Raw genomic sequence first — 27481 nt, forward strand, 5'->3', positions numbered from 1 at the left:
ACGCTAGACATCACTTGTGAGTAAGTCACCGAACCATCGTGAGATTCCAAAATTCAAGTGAGGGTCTGTTAGAGGTTCAGTACACCAGGGCTCGTTTCCGTGTCCTGCGATACGTGTAGTGAAGAGGGAATGAAGAGCCAATCCAGCAGTGTCTGTTGGAGGTCGGACGGGGTAAAATACATGTGATACTCCGCTCTGGAACAATGAGCTTGGCAGCATTTGGAATAATACGGCAGAAATTTTGGACCATCCACTAAATGATGCAAATATTTTGAAGAAAAAAAACACATACATTGGCTTTCTTTTGGAAATTGGATGGTTTAAGCACTAATGTTTAAAATACATGCTAAATCTTTAAAATCGGGAAAGAGAACTTTCTGATTGCAATCGACCACGGTCAAGCTAGTTGCAGAATTTTAAAGAAGCGAACTGAGAGAGGTCTCTGTTCGCGGATGGCATAAAGGAGCTGAGGTGAAGTCATGCGAACGGGAGACAGAAGCGGCGGGAGCGGGGCTCGGATCTGAGGGGCGATTCCAGGACGTATCTGATAGAAACGCAGCAAACATCGTCGCCGAGAAATTGCCGAGCTTTCCAAGCTTTGTATATGTCAAAAACCTGATCGTGGACGTTTGGAATTATTTCTCTAAACCAAAGCATATACGCCAATTCGTTGACAATGCATCCTTCCCAAACCCTGCTCCTTCTCCTGGACCGAGTACTGTTACCATTCAGCCGGCAGGCATGCAGTTGTAAGAGGAATCTGCGATTCCCGCTTTACACTTTTTAAACTCCGGAAATGCATTGCCAGCAAACTTTGATTGCTCTGAATTTTCTGCACATCTCTGTTCTGAGAGCCGTGGTGCGGCGTGACAGTAATTCACTCATTATTTTTTCTGCTGTTCCCCCAGTTAATTTAGTGGCGATTGCGATCCTGTCCCGGGGAAAGTGCGGCCTCTCCACCTGCACCACTCGCTACCTGGTGGCCATGGCAACGGCGGATCTACTAACCATTATCTTTCAGGTCATATTGTGGCGGATCAGTTATTATTACTTCCCCGGTTCTTTTCTGGAGATGACCTCCGTATGCAGTTCCATCTTTGTCCCAGCAAGGGCAGCCACAGACTGTTCTGTCTGGTTCACCGTCACCTTTACGTTTGATCGGTTTGTCGCCATCTGTTGCCAGAATCAGAAAGCAAAATTTTGCACCGGGAAAACTGCGGCAGTAGTTCTGACAACAACCGGCGTTTTTTTCTGTTTTAAAAATGTGCCCTACTTCTTTATGTATCGACCTCTGAAAGTAATTGACAATATACCCTGGGACTGCATTCGTAAATCGAGCTACTATACCGATCCCGGCTGGGTGGGATACAGCTGGCTTTCTACCGTTCTAGCGCCATTATTCCCGTTTGTTTTAATACTACTGCTCAACGCTCTGACAGTCAGACACATTTTGGTGACTAGTCGCGTCCGTAAAGGGCTGAGGGGTCAGAACAAGGCGGAGAACCGCAGTGGCCCGGAGATGGAGAGCAGAAGGAGGTCTGTGATCTTACTTCTCTCCATCTCCGGAAGCTTCATCATCCTGTGGTCGGTAAAAGTTGCCGAATTCCTTTATTACACCATCGCCGGATTGGATCAGAATAATTACAGTGATTCGGAATACATATTTCAACACACTGGATACATGCTGATGATATTAAGTTGCTGCACAAACACGTTTATTTATGGGGTAACTCAGTCCAAGTTCAGAGAGCAGTTCATCAGCGCAGTGAAATATCCGCTAACGTCAATTATTGAAATAATTAACAAACAAACCTAACTAAGTTCTTCTCAGAGGGAGTCGCAGTTTCTGTTTTCCATCTCGACACGACAGAACTGACGGGCATCGGAGAACGAGGCAGCTGCGAGAGTGGTTGAGAGCCCGAGCGAGACCCAGATCCGGAACAGGCTCCTCGGCAACTGCAGCCGGCGGCTTCCACCTCCCACCGGTCATTAAACTCAAACCACCGTCTGTTTGTATTTCCACCTCCCACCGGTCAATAAACTGAAACTAGCTTCTGTTTGTATGTTTCACCATATTCCCGCTGGCGTTACCGCCACACGTCTATTGGTAACAAATCCCGCCCTACAGTGTAAATACTCAGCAGTGAAGTGATCGACTTCCTGGTTGCTTCCCGGTGACGGTGAGGAAATAGAGCGGAAATAATGCCGTCACAACGAGGATGGGCGGAATTCACACTGAGCGCACCGGAGATCAGATCGGGACTGCTCCGTGATCGCAGTAAGTAGCCAAGACCACAGTGAGATTTTACTGATTGCATTCAGCATCGGATCGGCTCGTCAGTCAACAGCTTTGAGCAGACAACGCCTACGTCTACAGACATCCTAACTTCAACGGCCGATTTTGCCTGTATCCAGTGAGATTTTATCAATTTCATGAAGTGTTCACCTGCACAGGGAGTGTCTGCAGAAGCTCCGATTATCATCTGCAGAAAGTCTATTTCTAAAGGAGACATAGAACACAAAATAGTACGGCACATTACAAGCCCTTCGGCCCACAAGGTCGTGCCGTCTCTCTAACCCGTTTTCCCACATAAACCCCCACCTTAAAATTCCTCTATATACATGTCTTGTAGTCTCTTAAAGTTCTCTAGTGTGTCTGCCTCCATCACTGACTCAGGCAGTACATTCCGCGCACTAAACACTCTCTGAGTGAAAAACCTTCCTGTAATATTCCCCTTGAACTTCCCTCCCCTTACCTTAAAGCCATGTCCTCTTGTACTGAGCAGTGGTGCCCTGGGGAGAGCCGCTGGCTCTCCACTCTACCTATTCCTCTTCATATCGTGTACACCTCTATCATGTCTCCTCTCATCCTCCTTCTCTCCAAAGAGTAAAGCCCTAGCTCCCTTAATCTCTGATCATGATCCATACTCTCTAAACCAGGGAGCATCCTGGTAAATCTCCTCTGTACCCTTTCCAAAGCTTTAACATCCTTCCTATAGTGAGGCGACCAGAACTGGACACAGTACTCCAAGTGTGGCCGAACTAGAGTTTTATAGATCTGCATCATTACCTCGCGACACTTTAACTCTATTCCTCCAGTTATGAAGGCTAACAGCCCATAAGCTTTCTTAACCACCCTATCTAACTGTGAGGCAACTTTCTGGGATCTGTAGACATGTACCCCTAGATCCCTCTGCTCCTCCACACTACCAAGTATCCTGCCGTTTATTTGTACTCTGCCTTGGGGTTTGTCCTTCCATTGTGTACCACCTCACACTTCTCCAGGTTGAACTCCATCTGCCACTTCTCAGCACACTTCTGCGTCCTATCAATCTCTGTCTGCTATCTTCGACAATCCTCTACACTATCTACAACACCACCAACCTTTGTGTCGTCTTTGAACTTGTCAACTCACCCTTCTACCCCCACATCCAGGTCGTTAATAAATATCACGAAAAGTAAAGGTCCCAGAACAGATCCTTGTTGGACAACACTAGTTACAACCCTCCAATATGGATGTACACCGTCCACCACGTCAATCTGCCTTCTGCAGGCAAGCCAATTCTGAACCCACCTAGCCAAACTTCCCTGGTTCCCATGCCTTCTGACTTTCTGAATAAGCCTACCGTGTGGAACCTTGTCAAATGCCTTACTAAAATCCATGTAGATCACATCCACTGCACTACCCTCATCTATATGCCCAGTCACCTCCTCAAAGAACTCTATCCGGCTTGTTAGGTACGATCTGCCCTTCACAAAGCTATGCTGACTGTCCCTGATCGGACCATGATTCTCTAAATGCCCATAGATCCTATCTCTAAGAATCTTTTCCAACAGCTTTCCCACCACAGACATAAGGCTCACTGGTCTATAATTACCCGGACTAACCCTACTATTTTTTTTGAAAAGGGGGACAACATTCGCCTCCCTCCAATCCTCTGGGACTATTCCCGTGTACAGCGAGGACGTAAAGATCTTAGCCAGAGGCTCAGCAATCTCTTCCCTCCCCTCGTGGGCAGCCTGCGGAATATCCCTTCAGGCCCCGGGGACTTATCCGTCCTAATGTATTTTAACAACTCCAGCACCTCCTCTCTCATAATATCAACATGCTCCAGAACATCGACCTCACTCTTCTTGTACTCATTGCCATCAAGTTCCCTCTCATTGGACAATACCGAATAGAAGTATTCATTGAGGGCCTCGCTCACTTCCACAGCCTGCAGGCACATCTTCCCACTTTTGTCTCTAATCGGTACCACCCTCACTCCTGTCATCCTTTTGTTCTTCACATAACTGAAGAATGCCTTGGGGTTTTCATTTACCCTGCTCGCCAAGACCTTCTCTTGCACTCTTTTTGCTCTTCTCAGCCCCTTCATAAGTCCTTTCCTGTTACCATATATTCCTCAATAGACCCTTCTGATCCTTGCTTCCTAAAGCTCGTGTATACTGCCTTCTTCCACCTGACTAGATTTTCCACCTGACTTATCACCCATGGTTCCTTCACCCTACCACTCTTTATCTTCCTCAGCGGGACAAATTTATCCCTGCCATCCTGCAAGAGATCCTTAAACATTGACCACATGACAATAGTACATTTCCCTGCAAAAACATCATCCCAATTCACACCTGCAAGTTCTGGCCTTATAGCCTCATAATTTACCCTTCCCTAATTAAATATTTTCCTGTCCTCTCTGATTCTATCCTTTTCCATGATAATACTAAAGGTCAGGGAACGGTGATCACTGTTCCCCAGATGCTCACCCACTGACAGATCTGTGACCTGACCTGGTTCGTTACCTAATACTAGATCTAGTATGGCATTCCCCCTAGTCGGCCGGTCAACATACTGTGACAGGAATCAATCATGGACACAATTAACAAACTCTGCCCCGTCTAAACCCTTGGAACTACTCAGGTGCCAATCAATATTAGGGAAGTTAAAGTCACCCATGATAACAACCTTGTTATTCTTACACCTTTCCAAACTCTGCCTCCCAATCTGCTCCTCGGTATCTCTGCTGCTACCAGGGGGTCTATAGAATACCGCAGTAAATAATTGCTCCCTTCCTGTTGCTGACTTCTACCCTTACTGGCTCAAAAGAGGATCTGCTACATTACCCACCCTTTCTGTAGCTGTAATGGTATCCCTGACCAGTAGTTCCACCCATCCTCCCCTCCACCCTCTATAACTTTTAAAGCACTGAAATCCAGGAATATTGAGAATCCATTCCTGCCCTGGTGCCAGCCAAGTCTCCTTAATGGCCATTACATCATAATTCCGTTTATGTATCCAAACTCTCACTTCATCACCTTTGTTCCTGATGCTTCTTGCATTGAAGTACACAAAGTTTAGCCCTTCTACTTTAAGACCTTTCCACCCTTTATTCTGCTTCTCTTTTCTCAAAGACTCTCTGTATGTTAGATCTGGCTTTGCTCCATGCACTTCTTTCACGCTCTGTAACTCCGGGTCCCATCCCCCTTGCAAATTAGTTTAAACTCTACCGAACTTGCGTTACTTTGTGAGAAAAGCGCGTTTCTTCCAGCACGCCGCCTTTCTTTCTTGGGGGTGTCTGTTCGATAACTTCAATCTCTTTCCATTTTCCAGATACCGTTAGCCCCCTCACGAATCGAGAACCTTTAAACCTTTTCCCTGACCACACCCAATGGGTCAGCCTCCACACATTCGAGCCCTGTTCACACGTGTGCCGGCATTGCATTTGTCTTCGTTGCCACCGAATTAACTGCAAGATAAACAACAGGACATCCAGAGCAAAGACCCAGAACTCCATATGCATCTCTTCTTACTGACCATTAACAACGTCTGTGAAACATCCAACTGTTCCCGTCCTGATGACCCCTTCCTCGACGTCTCCATGCTTTCACTCCTTCCCACGCCGTATCCGCCATATCTCTCTTTCTTCAAACCCTCTTTGTGACCACATCCGCCGTCTCCTGTTACGGAGTAGTCTGATGAAACGCTTCTACTGAGTCATGTTGGAAACGGGAATACACTGGCCAATTTACAATGTGGGAGCTACGACCCGGACCCGCACGAGACGAAACTGATGGGCACTGAATCCTGCTCGCCCCGAGAACGCCTCATATCGGGCCCTGGTCAGATCCCATTTGGAGCACGGTGCCCAGTTCTGGTCGCCTCACTACAGGAAAGATGTGGAAGCCATAGGAAGCGTGCAGAGGAGATTTACAAGGATGTTGCATGGATTGGGGAGAATGTTTTAAGAGAATAGTTTGAGTGTACTTGATCTCTTCTCCTTGGAGCAACGGAGGATGAGAGGTAACCTGATAGAGGTGTATAAGACGATGAGAAGCATTGGTCATGGCTTTTTCCGGGCTGAAATGGTTGCCACAAGAGGACACGGGTTTAAGGTGCTGGGGAGTAGGTATAGAGGAGATGTCAGGGGTAAGTGTTTTACTCAGTGAGTGGTGAGTGCGTGGAATGGGCTGCCGGCGAAAGGTGTTGGAGGCGGATACGATAGGGTCTTTTAAAAGAATTTTGGACAGGCACATGGAGCTGGGAGAAATAGAGGGCTGTGTGAAAGCCTAGTAATTTCTAAGGTAGGGACATGTTCGGCACAACATTGTTGTCCGAAGGGCCTGTATTGTGCCGTAGGGTTTCAATGTTTCGGTGTTTCTCCGCGCAAGAGGCCCAATCTGTACGCTGCACACTATCAAACAGCGCATGCGCATCTGCCGCATTGTCGCAATCGATCTGATAGATATGTTCACATCATTTCACTGCATTTCTTCCCATCTCCACGACACACTTCCTTCGCTCTTCCAACGTGGCCCTCACTCCCTCTACCACGGCGATCACTTTCCCTGCGGCCGAATCCTACTCTTCTCTGAATGCATGATCTCCCTGGCTGCCGGCGGGAGGCGGAGGGTCCCAGGGCAGACGCAGCCAGAGACATAGCCAACCTCCTGTCCATTCTGGAAACACGGCCAGTGCTCAGAGCACCCTGGACCCGGATCGAATTCAGCTCAAGGAGAGTCGGGGATGGAGAGTTTCCACCCTCCCCAAGGATATGTCCTGGGCCGTGATACCCTATACGCTGGATTTACCAGTTTTCCCCTCCGGAAAATATTTCTTCTTCAACAGGGAAACCGACCGAAGCCTAGACTCCATTCCAGGGACCCAAAGAACCCCAACCTCCTGGGTGGCCTGTCGGACCTTCCGCAGACTTTTTTTCCAGAAGCTCGTCGATGAAGGGTGAGGTAGATTGCTGTATGTTTTTAATTTAGCTCGACAGATATCTGTGACGATTTGTGGGATGACACAAATCCAAGACATATGTAAAGTATAATTAAATACTGCGATTCATCCTGTTCCAGCAGTCTCCGTTCGTAAGCAAGGAACACACACTAATCCTATTGCCCTATGCCAGTACACAAAGTAGTCCTATGCCCCACCAAGCCCACAAAGTCCGTCAGTTCCCAAACTAATTTCGTTGTTTCGCTATCTTCCCACAGCTCCACGTCAGTCCCCAAACTAATCACACTGCCCTGCTAATTCCCCACGGTCTGTTGTCAGCTCCAAAATAGTGCAATTATAATGCTATTAGGCTCAGACCTCGGAACATAATTCGGGAAGGGGTTTTCTCTGGGAAATGCACAACGGAAATGTCGAGGTATTATCGGCAGGAAAAGGATGGCAGGGTGAAGGAACCCTGGCTGACAACATCTGGAAAAGAAGAAGAAAGAAGATGATTTAAGGTTTAGGACGCAAGGGTCAAACAGGTTGTCGTGAGTTACAAGGTACTCTATCAAATACCTTCATGAATTCTATATACACTAAATCTGCTGCTCGACCTTCATTAATCTGTTAAGTCACATCCTCAAAAAATTCGATCAGGCTCGTAAGGCACAACGTGCCTCTGACAAAGCCAAGCTGACTATTACTAATCATATTATTCTTCTCCAAATGTTCATAAATCCTGCCTCTCAGTGTCTGTTCCATCAACTTACCAACCACTGAAGTAAGACTCACTTGTCTATAATTTCCTGGGCTATCTCTACTCATTTTCTTCAATAAAGGTACAGCAACCCGCAACCCTCCAATCTTCCACAACCACTCCCGTCTCCATTGATGATGCAAAGATCATCGCCAGAGATTCAGAAATAGCCTCATTTGCCTCCTTCCGTAGCCTGGGATACATATCATCCAATCCCGAAGACTTATCCAACTTAATGCTTTCCAAAGGCTGCAGTACATTCTGATTCTTAATATCTATATGCTCAAGCTTTTCAGTCCACTGTAAGTCATCCCTACAATCGCCAAGATCTGTCCTGTGATCCCTTGCCTTTTTGTGATTTTTATAAGTAATCTGTTTGAGGAAGTGGAAGGGTGGAATCAGCAAATTTGAAGATGATATGGAGGTTGGTAGAGTTGTGGATAGTGTAGTAGATTGTTGTAGGTTAAAATAGGACATTGAAAGTATGCAGAACAGTGATGGGAAGTGGCAGATGGAGTTCAACCTGGAAAAGTGTGGAGTGAATCGCTTTTGAAGGACGAATTTGAAGGCAGAATACAGGATTAATGACAGGATTGCTTGCAGTGTGGTGGAACAGAGGGATGATAGGGTCCACACCTATAGATCCCTCAACCTTTCTTCACACGTTGATAAGAAGGCGGATTGGCTGTCGGTTTCACTTGTCAGGGGCTTGAGTTCAAGAGCCACAAGGTAACGTTGTGACTCTAAAAATCCCGGTTAGACTGCGCTTGGAAAATTGTGTTCAGTTGGAATATTGTGTCCTATAAAGCGCCTCAGTATAGGAATGATGTGGAAACTATCGATAGGGTGCAGAGGAGGTTTACCAGGATGCTGCCTGGATTAGAGAGCATGTGCTGTGATGATATTTTGAGCGAGAGAGTGTCTTTTTGGAGAAAAAGCGGAGGAGAGCTGACTTGATAGAGGTGTACACGATGATCAGAGGCATACAGCAGATTGAATGGACAGCTAGAAATTTTTCTCCAGGGCTAAAAAGCTGGGCATGACCAGACATAATTATGTGATGATTGGAGGAAAGTATGGTGGAGGGGTGGATAAGCATTATGCGAGGGTATTTAACTAGGGCAGGGCAAATTATGAAAGTATTAGTACTGAGTTTAAAAGTCAGGTAGCTATGTTGCATCTTTTAAAACTCTAGTTAGGCTGCATCTGGAGTATTCCGTTCAACTCTGGTTGCCCCATTCTAGGAAGGGAATCGAGGAGTTGAAGAAGGTGCAAATGCGGTTAACAGGATATTGTCCGGATTAGAGGGCGTGTGGTGGGACAAACTTGGGTTGTTTTCTCTGATGCCGTGGAGTTTGAGGCGAAATGTGATAGAGGTTTATAAGATCATGACAAGTACAGATGTAGGCAGGCAGTATCTCTTTTGAGGGTTTTAAGAGTCGATTACCAGAGGGCATACATTCAGTGTGAGAGGGGGTAAGTTCAAAGGAGGAAGACAACCTCTGAGTGAAAGGCAAGTTCTTTTACACAGATTTGTTGGTGCCTGAAATGAGTACCTGGGATTTGGTTGAGGCAGATACATCGGGGACATTTAAGAGCCTCTTCAATAGACATGTGAATGAGAGGAAAGCAGAGAGATTCGGACATTGTCTGTACAAACTAGATTAGTTCAGTTTGCCATCTGATTACTGATCTACTTGGCCACTTTCAGAGACCTAAAAACATTGTAGGCTGAAGATAGATGTTAGTCTATGTTCTATGTTTATGTTCTATGACGTTGTTCAGCCTGCAATGTTTCAATGTGATTTTCAGTTCATTGTGTTGTTTTGCCATACGAAGAGCTTCAGAACATCTTGCATTGTGCCCATCTTGCAAACCCATGCCTCATTTCCACAAAGGATTCGCACATCACTCCCTGGGACTGGGACCTTTTCCCAATCACCAGGCCGAGGCAGAGCGAGGAATCTTCTGACGGGGTTCCCTTCTCTGTGAGTTCTGTGATTTCCTGTAGACAATGAACTTGTTGAGTGACAGACTGAGTTAAAGAGATTGGAGAAGGCAATATCTGCTCAGTGATGGGACGTCCCAGTGATCACAGGAGCAGTCACGGGGTAGCCTCTACACCCATTCTGTAAATTACTGGGATCGGTAATTAGCAGCAAAGCTCTGACTGTGGAAATTACAAATCAGAATATTATTAGAGTCACGGAGAACAAAACAGAGAAACAGGCCTTTCGGCCCATCTAGTCCACGCCAAAATGATATTTTATGATTTGTTCCAACTGCCTGCATCAAAGTCCTCCGTACGCCTCCCATTCTGTACTCACCAGAACTTCACAAATGTTGTAAATCAAATCTGCATCTACCACATATGATGACAGCTCGTTCCACACTCTCGCCAAACTCTGACTGAAGAAGCTCACCCCTCAGGTTCCACTAAAATATGTCACCTCTCATCCTTAACCTATAACCTGTCGGGGTTCAGAACAAAGACTGCGTGGAGAGGGAAAGCGGGTGGGGAAGGTGCGGGAGGGTGGACACAGCTGTAGCAGGTAATGGGAGAGCAACTGCAAGATAGAAACAAGGATTGTCTAGACTTACTATCTGAATAAAAGTAATTGCTTGAACGTACTTTCTGCAAAGATGCTAATTATACCCTCTACATTCTCAACGAAATTATTGATGTAGATGAAAAGCAGCAATGTGTAACCCTGGGGAACACCACTAGACACGGGCCTCGAGCCCAATAAACAGCCTCCCACCATCACTCTCTGCTTCCTACCATCAAGACAACTGTGCATCCAGTGAGCCAGCTCTCCCTGGATCCCGTGTGATCTGACTTTCCACAGCAACTTACCATGTGAACCTTCTCAAAGGCCTCACTGATGCCCAGATCAGCCACGATCCTGGGACAGAGGTGTCACTGTTCAGAGGGCATAGATTTAAGCAGAGGATGAAGAGCTTTAGAGGGATCTGAGGAAGAGACTTTTTACTCAGAGCGTAGCTGAAATCCGGAACACACTGCCCGAGGTGGTGGTGGTGGCAGGTCCCTTCACAACATTTACGAAGTGGATGAGCACTGAAACTGCCGAGATACAGTCGGCTGTGAACCAAGTGCTGATAAATGGGGCCAGTGTGGACAGTGAATGGACGGTCAGAACAGGTATGGCCGGCCAAAGACCTGTTTCCGTGCTGTGTGATCCTCCACTCCGGACACGGTAAATTAACGATGGTGGCACCGCAAGGCATTGATTTCAAAACTCCACACCCCTCTCCAAACTGAAATAAACCAGACTGAACCCCTTTGTCACCACTGTGAATAGCTGTTTCTGTCAAAGTAAAACACAAATTGGTCACTTCTGCGAAACAACTGGCAATTGATGAAATTTCTGTGTCTTCTTCCACTGATTTTGCTTCCTTACAGTAAAAATAACCTTCTCACTGTGACATATGGTACATTCAGCTCATCGTCAGACCTAACAAACCATGTCTTCCCGCAGCTGGTTCCACCTGTTGGTGTGTCCTCTTTCCTCCACCTCCAGGGAAGCTGCATCTCCATACAAACTCCTCACTTCAGACGACTGTCTGTACCCGTGACGCAGGAAATCACATCTCTGTCACTCTTCTGATACCGTATCTGACCTGCTCACCTCCGGGTGTCCTCCCTCAACAAGTCTCTTCCTCAGTCACAATCTGTGAAATCTTCAAAGAACAACTCAAAAAATACATTAGACAACCTGTGTACTCCTTCACTCCTGACCAGTAAAAACTCTCTCTCCTCAGCCCCTTCCTTTTCCCCTTTCCCTTTGCAAACTCCACATATGGCACCAGAACTGAATCCACTGTAAGGACATTTATATCTCACAGGAGGCTGTACAAACTCCTGTCTTTCTCTAATGCAGGCATCACTGACACCCCTTCCCCATTCCCAATCTGCTCTCGCAGCCCATGACGGTGACAGATATCCCAGACTCTTGGGCTTTGCAACAAACACAGTGTTAACAGCAACATTGGACAATAATTATTATGAATAGAGAATTGTTGCTTCCTGAAGGGACTTGCGAGTTGTCTGATCTAATAGATCAGATACTCCCTTGTTTACAACTTAATTTCTCCCGTGTCCATCCTTCCCGGGTCACGGAACTTCCAATCATCCAACTTTCTTCCAATAACATCGCCACCACCACGCCTACGGCTCCACAACTTTCCCATCACTCACTCCACACCCACACGTCCACCCATAACCATTCCCCGCATACAAAGACCTTCACCCCAAACCTCCTCCCAGTTTTGAGAACCACAACTAAATTATCCCACAAACCGGGGTCGGACTGAAAGCTCCAAGCGGGGCAACCGGCCCCCGATTTCCACAAAACAGATCAGGCCTGCCGCCCGAACAGGAGAACAACCGGCAAGCTCTGGGATCGGCACTACGCCTGCCGCTGCCGAAAGTTCCCACAACGCCCCTGCGCGTCGCCGGAGGTTACTACAGCGCTACGAGCGGCTGGAGACCGACAACGCGGACGATTTAGCTGTCCGTCCTTACACTGGGAGACGTCCGATATCCACATCAACACCATCCAATCGACTCTGAGCGAACTACGATGACTAACAAACATAATTCCTCTCAGCCCTCAGTTTTCTGAATGATTATCTGTCTTTCAGAGGACAGAGTACCTGTGGTCTACATTGTCAGAGTGTTTAGTATCCCAGGAGACAAAGATTGCAGGGACGATATTTGTTCTGTTGCCAAATACGCTATGTGTCTAGCCCGCTGACAATTCTCGTTCATATTAGTGAAACCTCTGGTTATCAAAATACGAGATCGCAAAATGACGGAGCCACCTCAAACCAGATTATCCCGAGAAAGAGCTCCCCACAAGATTTGGGGTTTTGTGACCAAACTCGAGACAAACCACATGCTGCCCACTCCAACAGCAACACGACAGCGCTGAGCACGATAAATGGGACTTTACGTCACACAACACTGAATTCAATACTGAAACACCGTGATTAATGTTGTTGTCCGACTGAAATCATTAAGAAACGTCAAAACCCCAACCCCGTTTTGTAAAACATTTTTTCCATTTCCCTCCGAAGGAAGTTGTATGCGTCTCCTGCGACCGGAGTCTGATGTACGGCTGACAGGTAGGAGGAGACTTTCGGCCCGTCGGCCAGTTGCTGGCTCCCCGGAGAAGGAGAGATCATGGCAGATGAAGGCGGGAGAAGGGTTAGGGGGATTTTATTGAAAGGATGAAGGTGGTGTGAGAGGGGGCGGACAGGATGTTTCTCCCGGTGGGGACAGGAGGGTCTCGTCTACGGAAATGTCTGAACCCACGGTGTTCGCGAGCAGAAGGATTCACCACACTGGGGTCAAACACCGGCAGATTGTCGACCTGTAAGTGGGTCCAATGGTCCGGGAAAAGTGTAGACAGCAGTGGTGTTGGAGGTCAAGGATGGATCGACCCGGTGTCCTGTTGAATGAAAGGATGGTCTATAGGAACCGAGTGGCCTGTTCCTGTTGCCTGTGTTTTTATAGAGAATTTATGAACAGAGCCTTCTTGGCCCTGCAGAATGTCCCAGTGAGTTCCTAAGCTGTGTTAACAATTTGTCTGAGGGTCCAAGTACATTTCCCATTCTGTTATTCACACAAAATGTGTATTTTTAAATTGATCATGACATCAAATGTGTATTTATACATTGTTAATGACATAAATATCATATTTATACATTGTTAATGACATAAAACTTGTATTTCTATATTGTTACTGACAGAGAATCGTATAATTTGTGTTCCGTGTTTTATCTGAATGAACTTGCCTGTGATGCTGCCACAAGTCAGTGTTTCTCTGTCCCTGTACCTTCCCGTACTTGTGCACTTGGCAATACATTCAATAGTACCACAGAAAACTCAGTGAGATTTGAGTAGCGATTTTCAACGTGGCAGCTGGGTAGGTCAACTGTAAAGAGATAGTACACTGTTAAACAATGTTCATTAGCAGAGGGATCTTGGATTCCAAGTTCACAGTCCCCTGAAAGGCACCACACTGATTGACTGGTGGGTAGGAACGCAACTGGAATGCTTGCCTTCATTAGTCAAGGCATTGAGTTGATACGTCAGGAAATTCTGTTGCAGCTTTATAAAACACAAATTCGGCCACAATTGAATTATTTCATACATTTCTAGTCGCCGCATTCTAGGAAGGATGTCAAGGCTTAAGATAGGGTGCAGATGGTTTCCCAGGATTTTGTCTGGATAACGGGGCATGAGTTATAACGAGAGGTTGGACAAACTTGGGTTCTTTTCTCTGGGGCCGTGCAGGCCGGTGTAAGACTTCCAGAAGGATGGTAGGATTACGAGAGTACAGAGACAATATCTTTTCCTAGATTTGAAATTTTAGATGAGATGGGGGTTATTTTAGAAGAGATGTGAGATGTGAGCGGCAAGTACTTTTACACAGAGAGTGGTGCTTAGCTGGGATGTGCTGACGGGTATTGGCAGATGTAGATACATTCGTGGCCTTTAACAGCCATTTACATAGGCATATTGATGTGAGGAAAATGGAAGGATATGGACGCTGTGTCGGCAAAAAGGATTAATTGGATGTTTGATTACCAACTTTTTCGAAAGCAACGCACACACAACATGTTGGAGAAACGCAGCAGGTCAGGCGGCATCTCTTGGCAAAAGTCAACCGTTGACGTTTCAGGCCGAGGCCATTCTTCAGGACTGTAATGGAAGGAGAGAAGGCAGGATAAAAAAAAAATAGATGGGGGAGTGGAGGAAGTGGTACAAGTTTGCAGGCGATTGGTGAAGAAAAAAGATCTGTAAAGCCGATTGGTGAAAGAGATAAAAGGCTGGGGGAGGGCCAACCTGATATGAGAGAGTAGAAACCATGAATAAAAACGAGGGGGGAGGAGCAACAGAGGGAAGTTATGGGCAGGTAGGTAGATAATGGGGAATGGTGAGTGAGGGGGTGGGCAGTTACCAGATATTCGAGAAATCGTTGCTCATGGCGACGGCTTGAAGGCTAGCCAAAGGAATATAAGGTGTTGCTCCTCGAACCTGAGTGTGTCCTTATCACGACAGTAGAGGAGGCCAGGGACTGACATGTCGGAATTTTATTGGGTAGTGGAAGTAAAACGGGTGTCTACAGGGAGATCCCTTTTTTTCGGGTGAAGCGGTCTCCAGTCTACATCGGGGTTCATTGATATACAGGAGGCCACACCAGGAACCCCGGATATAGTAGAGGACCCCAAAAAGAGAAATACTGATTTCTCCTTCCGGTGATCAAAATTTTCACCTCTCCCCCTTTCCCTATTCCACATTCTGGTCTTTTACTTCTTCTCACCTCTTATAACTTCCCATTGGGCCCCCGCCTCCGTCACTTTCTCTTACTGTCCATTCTCCTCTCCAATACGATTCTTTCTTCTCCAACAGCTTCCCACCCAGCTGGCTTCCCTTATCCCCTTCCAGAAGGCCTCTTTGCGCTCCCACTACCTTTTAATTTGGGAATCTCCCTTCTTCCATCTCAGTCCTGACGAAGAGGCTCGGTCCGAAATGTCGAATGCATACTCTTTTCTGCAGATAGTACCTAACCTGCCGAGTTCCTCAAGAATTTTGAAAGTTTTCTTTCCATAGAGGAATAACAAAGAGGTTAGAGAGTATCAGTGAGAGGGAATGCAATGAAGATTCACTAGGCTGATCTCTGGAGTGGTCGGGTCATCATGTGAAGAAATATAAAGCGCGATAAGCCTTTAATTTAGAGGCCCGAGGACGAAGAAGAGAACACATTGAAATGCACAACATCAGCAGCGGTTGAACCAATTAAAAATGAAAAATTGACTGTTCAGAATTGAGATGAGGGGTAATGTCTCCACTCCGAGGATGGCGAATGTCTGTAAATCCCCACCAATAAAAGCAGTAAAGGTTCATGATCATCCTCACATAAAACAGAGGTCGGCGGTATGTGTGGAGACTGAAGGGATCGAGGAAATGAGGATCGGGCAGAAACATGTGGTTGAGATTGGGGCGCAGCGGCCAACTTGTTGATCCTTCGATCCGCTGAAGGGCCGCATCCTGCAGTTTCTCTCTTGGCGATGTGACATTTTTACTCTCCAGTGAGGCGGGGGCAATACGAATAGAAGTTAGTGTTTCTAAACATAGAACTGATTTGAACAGAACCTGCACATTTCCGGTCTGGTTGTAAACTGTGTGACGATCTGGTATGGGGGCCAGACCCATGAATCGTTGAACCAAAGGAGCAGAAAGGAGGAAGATACAGAGGAATAATTTTAAAAAGTAGTTGGTGTAAATATGAAGTAATGTGGAAAATGCAGCAGGAGGTTCATGCAGCGTGTAAGGGGCGAACAGCAGAGTCACCAGTTTAGGAGGGAGACCTTTAGCCAGTCACTTCATCCCGCTCAATTTTCCCATTTTACCGCAGATCTGCAACATTTGAGGGTTTGTTTCCCGTGGTTGTGCATTTTAATCTTTCTTCCGTTCTGTCAAGGCAATGAGATCCAATCTGTCACGCACTCTCATTGTGGGTGGGTTTTTTTTTGACACATTTCACTGCTACGAGCTGTTGTGCTTTAATGTTTCACGGTGTACAACCGTATTTATGGAAAAATTAAGCCTTTCCATTGATCTGTGTGTCTCTAAAATGTGCACACTTCAGTTAAGCCTCCTTCCAGAGGATTCAAATCCGCAAACAAGGATGTCTAATATTTCCACCTAATTAAAATGGAGAATATAATTATTATTGTTATTATTTTAAAGTTTTTGAACAACTCTGTGCCCCATGGTCGATGGTCTATGCTCTCTTGTCCAACCCCTTTGCTCCGCCTCTAAAAGCCCCGCCCCAGCTCTGAAGACGCGCGGCGCAAATTGCGCATGCTCAGTCTTGGTTAACTTTCCGCTCTGAGTTGAGCGTATCGTCGCGGGGAGACGGGGGAAGGATCGCTGTCTGCGAGGCAAATACATCAAGTTCCCATCGGTGAGTATTTGAGGCCCTTTCAAGCGGGCATGTTTGAGTCCCGTTAACACACCTGTTCCGGGTTGCTGGAGAGAACCTGCCGGGGTCGGTCCGGGTTGTAGGGCCTTCACATCGAACCGCCAGAGATGAGCCGCCGCTCAGCCCCTGTTGCTTCAGTCCTAGGAACGGGTAATGTGATAATGCCGGGACTGCACTTATCCGTTGATGTACCTGGGGAAATTCGGCTGTTTGTGTTCTTGCAGCCGGAGGTTAAACGGAATAATCGCGTTTGCGGGACACTGCTCCATGTGTATGAGTAGTTTTATCTTAAGTCAGTTCAGACATGGCAGATTTGTGACGTCCCCTCTTTTTGTGTGGGCAATTATTTTTTGTATCGTGACTCCATTTCACTGTTACGACCCGCCGAAGTGCAGCGAATGTTTTTGGGTACATAACCGTATTAATGCGAGAATTAAGCCTTTTCCATTTGCCTGTTCCTCAAAAATTTGTGCACTTTGGTGAAATCGCCCTCCCGAACTTCCCGAGCTGAAACTCAGACTGTCTAATATTTCCACACAGTTTAAATGGGGAATGGTTTATTATTGCCAAATACCGACGTACAATGAAAATCTTGCCGTGCATACCCTCCACACAGATCAATACGTCACAACAGCACGAGGGGTGAGAGAGAAGGAGTAAATTTCCGAAAACCTAGTACATTTATTTTTTCTACATAGCCCTCTCCTACATTTACACACTTAGTCCAGCGGTTGTGGAGCATACGGATCTTGGACCTCCAGGAAGTGTCCAATGCATGGGGTGATTGATGCGTTCGTGGCCTAAGGTAGAAGGAGATGAGTTATACAGCTCTCGTTACGTGCACATGCGGTTCAGCTTTTTGAGTGATTATGCAGAAAGTTTGAAATTAATAAGTCATCTCCTCCTACCTTAGGCCACGAACTCATCAATCACCCCTGGTATATTAGGTATACATTAACGGAGTGTAACAAAGCTTTATAGTTATAGAGACAGTGTACTGCAGGTAGGCATATTATGCAATGTCACATGGAGTTACATTGTGAGATCAGGAGTCCATCTAATCATGCTGAGGGTCTCGGCCCGAAACGTCGACAGTGCTTCTCCCTATAGATGCTGCCTGGCCTGCTGCGTTCCACAAGCATTTTGTGTGTGCTGCTTGAATTTCCAGCATCTGCAGAATTTCGCATGCTAAAGAAGATTCAGTTTGCTTACAACAGCAGGATGGAAGCAGTCCTTGAGCCCGCTGGGATGTTTTTCTGTTTTATTTTATCTTCGATCGGATGGGAGGTTGAGAATTGAGAATGTCTAGGGTTCTGGGACTCATTGATTATGGTTCCTGATTTGCTGAGGCAGCGGGAAGTATACAGAGAGTCCATGGGTGGGAGGCTTGTTTCTATGATGTGCTCAGCGGTGTCCACAGTTCTCTGCTATTCCCTGCAGTCAAAGGAAGAACAATAGTAGTAGGAAGCTGTGAAGTATCGGGATGGGATGCTTTCTATGGTGCATTCAGGGGCAAAGTGTATATGCGAAAGTTCTTATTGTTTGTTATATATTTGAAATTTTAGGATCATATGCATATAGTGGTATGTACTATTAATTCAGTATCTGTGTAATGCTGTAGGACCGTCAGTGATTGTTCTCGATCCCTTCTCCCTCCTGGTCCTACCTGATCATTCCATGCCATCTTGTTCAAATTCCTTCCAGCCTGTATCTAACCACGTCAAGGATACACATGTCAAACATCTTTCTTCTAACCTTTGTCTCATTCAGAAGTATTATACTGCACTTCTACCTCACTGAGTTTCCAGGAACTGTGTTTTTTGTTCGGTTAATTGATGTTTAATTGAATACAGCACGAGGCAATGTAAAGGCAGCCATTAAGCCATTAAATTTTAGTTTCACCGTTACAAAATGGCTGCAGTGCTAAGTTTTTGTCACAATGAAACTCAGAACATATTATATTGAGTTTGTTATTTCCTTTCTTAATTGTTTGCGGTGAGCGACTTCCTCCGTTTCCAAGGTAACAGCCATTCGGAGCTGCAAGAAGTGTTGCACATTTCTATCGCTCTGTGGTAGAGAGAGTGATGGCAGGAGCAACTGTAACTGAGTGATAGTTGGAGGAAAGGATGCTGTGAATATTGACTGCATGGAATGTATTGCACAAGAGTAGGAATGAACTGAAAACTAACAGACTGGCAGGGGTGGCATTACACAAATTTGTTGACCAGCTTCCGGCGCCCCCAACATTTATTATCTGTGCAGTGTGAGAGAGAGAGAGAGAGAGAGAGAGAGAGAGAGAGAGAGAGAGAGAGAGAGAGAGAGAGAGAGAGAGAGAGAGAGAGAGAGAGAGAGAGAGAGAGAGAGAGAGAGAGAGAGAGAGAACGAACAAACAATGTTCTTTTGCAGGAATTTTGAAATAAGATGTATAGACGATCATTAGGTTCAGTTCTCCTTAGTTTGTGAATTGGAAATGCCAGGAACACCACAGCAAATTTTTGGTGGCAAAGCCTCAGTGGGCAGTTTTTGTGTAGGTTATAATATTGGGCTGGAGTCTCTGAGAATATGGATAGGGCAGTATATTGTTATTTCTACAGCTGCAATTGAAATTCGCACAGTGTGCAGTGATTCTGAAGATCGGGACGATTGGACTTTGGCTGTGGGAAAATCATTGACTAGACCAACCAGTGAGATGTTATGTTTGTCAAACAATTTGTAGTTTTTCAAATACGTAAGTATTTTGATCGAGCCCAATGACAGTAAGCGGAGGGTGATGATTGAAGATGGATTTAGCAAATAAAGGCCAGCGACGAGTGTGATGGGTGTGTCAGTAATGACAGTGGGAGGAAAGGACGCTGTGAGCATTAACTATATGGAACGTATTACACCAGGGTCAGAATGGACTGAGGACCCAAGAAATTGGTAGGGATGTGGTGGCAATTACAGTTTAGGGTGGGAATCAGTTACTATTTGTGCATTAAAATGAAGAAGGAGAAAATACTACAGCTGCAGGAAATTTAAAGTCAGGAGGAGAAAATACTGGAATCGCTCAGCAGATCGGCAGCGTCTTGGACAGTCTCAGTTCTGGAACTGGGTCTTCCACCATTTCTCCTTTCAGAGATGTAGTCTGATGTACTGAGTTCCCAGCGTTTCTACTTTATAATTTTACATTCTGTTCCTGCTACACTGCAGGAAACATGGCAGCCAGCTGTGTGGGGCAAGATCCCACACAGCAGGAAGATTGTGATCAAATGAGCTCGGTTTAGCTGCTGGGGTCAGGCTGAAATGTATCCGCATCCTCTATACAGACCGGGGAACCAGCCTGAGCACCGGCCCCGGCAGAGGGTCATTAAGTTCCAATTCCACCTTAGTCACGGCAAATTGGAAATGGCAGGAACACCTCGACAAATCACCGGCACCAAAGCGTCTTTGATGATATGGGTGATGATATTGGGCTGGTGACTCTGAGGATATGGAATTGGCAGTATACGGGCTTCAGTCCAGGTTGGTAATTCGACAGCTGGGATCGGCATTTCCTCAGTCTACAGTGAAGCTGAAATCCTGAGCGGTTGGGCATTGGTTATGGAGAAATCGCCAACTACACTGTCCAATAGAACATCACATCTGTCGAGTATTTTGGAGGTTATTTAAGCGTTAAATAGGGAGTTGGGTGAAGTTGAGCAGTGATGTTGTTCATCTGAACCTTGGTAAAGTCTGTATTAATATCCCGCATGGCAACTGATCTGGATGGTTCGGTCACGTGGGATTCACAGGGCGCTGGCGAGGTGGATTCACACCGGGATCGAGAACAAGAAGCAGGGGGAGATGATTAAAGATGGTTTTAGCGAATAGAAGCCTGTGGCGAGTGGGATGTGTGTGTCAGTGTCGAGACTTCTGTAGTTCACTATTCATGCCATTGATTTGTATAGGGATGTACAAGGCACAATCAGCAAGTTTGAATTGAATTAAATTGAATTGATTTCTTACGTCCTTCACATACATGAGGAGTAAAACTCTTTACAAAACGTCTCGGTCTAAAGGTGAAATGTGCAGTCAAAGTAATTTATAATAATTCAAGATAAATTAAACTGTCTACATAATATGGATTACCTCAAATTAACGTTAGTTAATTAATCTGAAGTCCTGGTGGAAGAAGCTGTCCCGGAACCTGTTGGTCCTGGCCTTTATGCTGCAGTACCGTTTCTTGGATGGTATCAGCTGGAATAGATTCTGGCTGGGGTTACACTGGACCCCAATGATCCTTCGGGCCTTTTTTACACACCACTCCTTGTAAATGTCCTGAATCATGGGAAGTTCACAACTACAGATGCGCTGGACTGTCCGCACCACTGTCTACAGAGTCCTCTGATTAAGGGAGGTACATTTCCCATACCAGGCAGTGATACAGCCGGTCCGGATGATCTCAATTATGCCCTTATAAAAACTACTTATGATTTGGAGGCCCAGACCGAACTTGCTCAAACGTCTGAGGTGAAAGACGTGTTTTTGTGCCTTTTTCACCGCACAGCTGGTGTGAACAGACCACGTGAGATCCTCGGTTATGTGGATGCCGAGGAACTTAAAGCTGTTCACCCTCTCAACCCCAGATCCATTGATGTCAATAGGGGTTGGTCTGTCTCCATTCCTCCTGTAATCCACAACCAGCTCCTTTGTTTTTGCGACATTGAGAGGAAGGTTGTTACTTTGCCACTAATGAGTCAGAGAGATGACTTCTTCCCTGTTGGCCACCTCGTTGTTGCTTGAGAGGAGGCCAATCTATGTAGTGTTGTCGACAAACTTAATTAGCAGGTTAGAGCTCTGGGTGACGACACGGTCATGAGTACACAGGGAGACTGAATTCGGGAGACTGGTTGATAAGGCAACAGGTGACAATGAATTTGAAAGACATTTCGGTCAGTTTTGGAGTTGGGCTGAGGAATGGCAAATAGTTTTCAACTTGGGCAAGTGAGAGGGTGCATTTTGGACAGTCAAACTGGGTGGAACTGGTGTAGTGAATGGGAGAGCATCGGGTGTTGTGGAACAGAACGAGCTGCGTGTACAACAGCACAGTTCACGGAAAGTGGTTGTGTAGGTATTGAGGGTGCAAAAGAAGGCTTTAATCATGCTGGCACTCATTAGTTAGGGCATTGAGTTCTGGATTGTGGTCATTATATTGTAGTCATATATTTTTTTGGTGCGGATACACAGAGTGTTATGTACATTTGTTTTCTCCCTACTGTAGGAAAAATATTATCAGTCTGGATAGTGTGCAGACGAGATTGCTGAATATGCTGTCTAAACTAAAGTGCCGGCTCATGGGAAGAAGTTGGCCAAGCTGGATCTTAATTCCAGAGGAGAAAGGAGCTGACACTGTCGGAGGGAGTACAGATAATGTGGTTGGTCATTGTATTTTTCCCAGGGTTCACGATTCAAGATTGGGCAATGTCATTCCAGTATAGGAGAACAAAATAATTGTTACTCTGTATCCGAAGCAGGACAGAAAGAAAATGATAGGGACCACAATAATAAACAAAACACATTACATGCAGTATGATTGCTTAAAAACATTGATTCTATGTCCATAAAGTGACGTTAGGCACAGGAGAGAGTGGACATATGGAGACTGATATTGATTTTCTGCCCATTAAATTACTTTAGGCACAGGAGTGTCTAGAACTGTCAGGAAATGTTAAACCAGTAGTGGGTGAGGTGTGGAGCGTGGGTTAGTGAGTAGACGTGTTGATTACGCTTACTGCTTGGGGTACATAATTGTTTTAAACCTGATTGTCCTGGCGTGGGTGTTACAGATCCAGAATTCTCTTAAGGTAGCACCAGAGTCGTAAAGAGAGTTTTGGGCATATTGACCTTTATAACGCAGGCTATTAAGAAGAGGGGTTGGGATATTAATGCTAAAGTTGTAGTTCACCGTGATTCCAAAACATGTAGGATTGTGTGCAGTTCTGGTCAGCTACTTGGAGGACAGATATGGATAAGCGTGAAAGAGTGCAGGGAAAATTACACGGACATTGCTGGTATTTCAGGAAATAATTATAGTGATGGGTTGAACAGGTTAGGACTTGATTACCTGGAATAGGGGAGAATGAGGGGGTATTCTAGCTTGGCTCCAATTTTTCTATGCCATTGGCCCCTACAATTAAAGGAAGAGTCCACAGACCCCAGTTTGGGACACCCTGCTAAAGATGTAGAAATCTATGATGGTATAAATAGGGTGAATACAGGTAGGAATTTTCCCCTCAGGTTGGGTAAGATCATGGATTTAGGGAAAAACGTGACACATTTAAGGGTTATCAGGGGGAACTACTTCACTCAGAGGGTGGTGCGAAGGCGGAACCAGTTCCCAGCATAAATGAGAGATGCAGGTTCACTTTTCGAATTTGAGAGATGTTTGGGTAGGTAAATAGATGAGGGAGGTGTAGACGGCTGTGGTTTGGGTACAGGGGGATGGGACCACACCGAACATGGCACGGGCTGGATGGGCTAACCGTCCTGTGGCTGTGCTCTAACGGCTCTACGAAATTAAATTGAGATTTCTACTCATAATGGATATTTGTCGCATCCAACAATGTGTTTTTATTTTGGGCCAGCGTCTGCACTGCTGAGATCTCTGTAGAGCTGAATCAACCATGAGATTTACTGAATATACCTCGAAAGGCTAATAACAAACGCTAAAATTTTAGTATCACCATTACAAAATGGCTGAACGTTCAGTTCACCTTTGTCACAATGAAACCGAGAACGTGTCACACTGAGTTTGTTGTTTCTCCGCTCGGTTATCTTTGCGAGTCACTTCCTCCGTCACCAGGGCAACAGCTCACCAGAGCTGCAGAGAGTGTTGAACGTGTTTATCACTCTCTGGTTGCTGACTCTCAGTGGAGAGAGAGTGGCCTCAGATACGAGGATGCTTTCAGCATTTACTGTCCGGGATGGAATGACGAAGACTGTAGGGATTGAATTTATGCAATTCTGTTCTGGATGTCAAACTTCTGGCAGTCAGTCAATCGCTTCTGCAGCGAAAGAACAAAAAAAATCTCCTGTACTGAGCTTCCAGTGCTATCTTTTCAATTTTATGTTGAAAACATTTTGTTCCTTTTACACGACGGTAAAGTGGCTGCTAATTGATCTAGGCTACACCACACTCAACAATAAATTAATGTACCACTGTGTTCAATATAACTGTGGGGACAAGTTGAAATATATCAACACCCTCTTTGTGTCCCAAATGCCCATGTTGTCAGGCTGATCCCTGTCTAGACAAAGGATCATCAGGCTCCAGTTCTGTCACGGGTTGGTAGGGGAGTGTAAATTTTTTGAGCTGGGATTAGCTGAGAAACTGCCACATATTACCAGCAGCAAAGAGCCCTGAGAGAGTTGTGCCTGAGATGCAATCTTAGGATGGGAGCTCCAGAAATATGGAACTGTCAGTGTTTGGGCTTCGGTCTACGTTGGTGCTTTTACAGATGCTGCTGGATGTTCCTCCTTCTGCAATGAAACAGACGTCACCGGGGGCTGGATATTGGTAGCGTGAATCTCTCAGTGTGAGATGTGGAAAAGATGTGCGAGGCTGTCGGTGTGGGCTGTGACCCTCTGAGGTTGCATCCTGGGATACCACACTTGTTTTGACTCAGACAAAATGATTCAGGGTCTCATTGTGTCCGGGTTTCTGAGATGTTGAGCGAGTATTCCTGTTCTGTGCTCAGATGTTTGGTTCTGAAGTTCCTTTGGAAGCAAAGTAGAGAATGAGTTCCCATTCCATCCCTCACAGGGAGAGGCTGTGATTAAATACACTGTTTTGTGTTTGCACCAGTAGAAAGAGACCGGGGTTTCAGAACTCAATTCACATTTGGAAATTCCCCCTCACTCTCACCTGTCTATCTGCCAGTGGGAGTCAAACAGAAACTCAAGATGCTGAAGATAGAACAGAACATGGAACAGTACATCATGGACAGAGGTGTGCTCTCTGAGTAGAACAACTTATCCACACATTTCCCTTGCATTTACTCCCTCACACCTTCATTGCATGGTCTCTGGTATTAGACATTTACAAACAGAGAGAAGATACTCCCTGTCTACTCTGTCAATATTTTTCATTCTCTTATGAACCTCTATCTGGTCTTCCCCCAGTCCTCACCGCTCCAAGGAGAACAACCCAAGATTTTCCACAAAAAATCTGGGAGATGTTTGAATCCATTCTGACGAAAGGCCAGGAAACCGAATCGCAAACATGTTTCCTCTCCCCACAGCTGTTCCTTACCTGCTGAGCGTTTCTAGTGATTCCAGTTTCTCTTTATTCCATTCAAAGCCCAGTTTGTTTATAAAGAGTGGGGTTGAACTGTTATCGAGATGAACATGGGGGAATGCATAACGAAAGTTTAAATCAGATCAGCAGAAGTTTCGGAGGGCCGAGTGGTCCACTTACGCTTTTGGTGTCTTGATTAGAAAAGTTCCCACAGTTTAATTAGTGTAAGCCAATATAACATTAGCAAATTAATTTTATTGTGGAACTGACAAGAAACATTACATTGATTAAGTACATACATCGAGATTTGTGCGTTAATGTTGTACCCCTGTTGGTTGCGGATCGACCATGACTCACTCGGTGATCTGGCCAGCGCGGTACGGGACCGAGGGACGCGCTTCCCGATCCCTGTTACTGACTCTACAGTCTCCCCGTCTACCGCGCGCACCAGCTCCCCGCCCACGCGCGTCCTCTCGGGGAGCTTCGTCACCCTTGCGCTCCTGGGTTGACATTGAGACGATTTAAGCAACTGCACGTACCCGGTATCTCTCATGAAGAGACGTGTGATTTACTTCTCTAATTGGTGACAGCAAATGCCAATTTAGCATACCAACCAACGGGGAGATGGGTTTCGTCAATAAGTCGTTAGCTCCAAAGGCCCCACCAGGTGGGGCCCATGGGAGTGCTCATAGTAACACCCTTGGTCTGCAGAACGTAGGAAGAGTCAAAAAAGAAGATATTAAGTGTGAATTCCAGTTCCAACAACCGGAGGAGTATGCTGATGTTGCGGAACTGGTGAGGCCGATTATCCAGAAAGTAGCAGAGGGCACGGTGAGGTGGAAGGCATGGGAGGTATCCCGGATGTAGTTGGGGAGGGACTGAACTATGGGTGACAAAATTGAGTCCAGGTAGGTAGACACAAGTTCAGTGGTGCAGGAGCAGACCGAAACAGTGGGTCTACTGGGACAGTCAGGCTTGTGGATCTTGGGGAAGAGGTGAAACCGAGCAGTGCGGGGTGTGGGAATTATGAGCTTTTTTGGCTGAGGATAGAAGGTCTCCGGAGTTGGTAAGGGCAGTGATGGTACGGAAGACAATGGTAATTCCTTCCCTCTCACTTCACCCATCCCATTTTCACTCTGCCTCCTCCTCCAGCTGCTTATCACCGCTCTCATTATTCTGCCTTCTTCTGCTACCTGGTGCTTTCACCTTACATTCCTTCTTCACCTTTCCTGCCTATCCCCTCCCTGCTTTCCCTCCCAAACCTCTTGATCTTTCCTCTTCCTGGCTTTTCACCTGGCACCTTCCAGCCTTCTCCTTCCCACCCTCCCCCCAATTTCTTTATAGGGTTTCGTCCCCCTCCCTCTTCAGTGCTGATGAACGGTCTCGGCCCGAAACGTTGACTGTTCGTTTCCACGGACGCTGCCCAACCTTCTGAGTTCCTCCAGCGTCTTGTACGGCCTCTTTGTTGGAAACTGCCTCTCAGTGATACAACAGGGGCGTCGGCATTTCCTGAGTGTTATTATCTATCCATTGTAGCATCTGTCATCTTCTGCTTCTTTTACCTTCTGTTTTACTGAACATGGCAGTCTTCTCCAAGGAATCCTGTCATCTCATGGGTGTCCAAAATTTTTCAGCTTTTCAAGCTTCCCAGTGAGCAGGCTGGCTGTATTTCTTCAAGTATTGACTTGTTGGATCTGCTTGCTGTCCAACGAATTCTTAACACATTCCTCCAGCATCCGAGTTCAAAGGCGTCGATTATTTTGTATTCAGCCTGACTAATAGTCCAGCTCTCACAGCCATACATCACATCTGGAAATACCATAGACTTGACTCTACGGTCCTTTGTAGACAATTCATGTCTCTGCGCTTCAGAATTTTATCTAAATTTCTCATTGCTGCCCTCCCCAGAAGTAAGCGCCGTTTGATTCTGTGGCTGCTGTTGCTATGTTTAGAAATCTTTGAACCGGGGAAGATAAATTCCGTCACTGCTTCCACTTCCTTTTCATGTATTACCACGGAGTTAACAGGACTGGCTGGTTTTCTTAATATTGAGCAAGAAGCCGGCTTTCCACTTTCTTCTTTCACGTTCATTAGAAGCTTCTTCAGATCCTCCTCACTCTCGGCCATTAAAATCGTATCACCTGCATATCTGAAGTTGTTCATATTTTCTGGTCATTTTGATTCCAACATTTTGAGTCCTCTCGACCAGCATTCCGCATGATGTGTTCAGCACATAG

General features: G+C 46.0%; 1 long non-coding RNA gene across 1 annotated transcript; it reads left to right on the top strand.

Annotated features, from left to right (window-relative positions):
• The first annotated feature begins 2075 nt into the window (after positions 1-2075).
• LOC132390090 (uncharacterized) lies at positions 2076-13209 on the top strand. The gene is made up of 3 exons (XR_009510777.1): positions 2076-2278; positions 7492-7776; positions 13074-13209. It is a non-coding gene; the product is annotated as an uncharacterized LOC132390090 (long non-coding RNA).
• Positions 13210-27481: the final 14272 nt, after the last annotated feature.

The sequence above is a fragment of the Hypanus sabinus genome, unplaced genomic scaffold (assembly GCF_030144855.1).
Source record: "Hypanus sabinus isolate sHypSab1 unplaced genomic scaffold, sHypSab1.hap1 scaffold_763, whole genome shotgun sequence".
Classification (NCBI taxonomy): domain Eukaryota; kingdom Metazoa; phylum Chordata; class Chondrichthyes; order Myliobatiformes; family Dasyatidae; genus Hypanus; species Hypanus sabinus.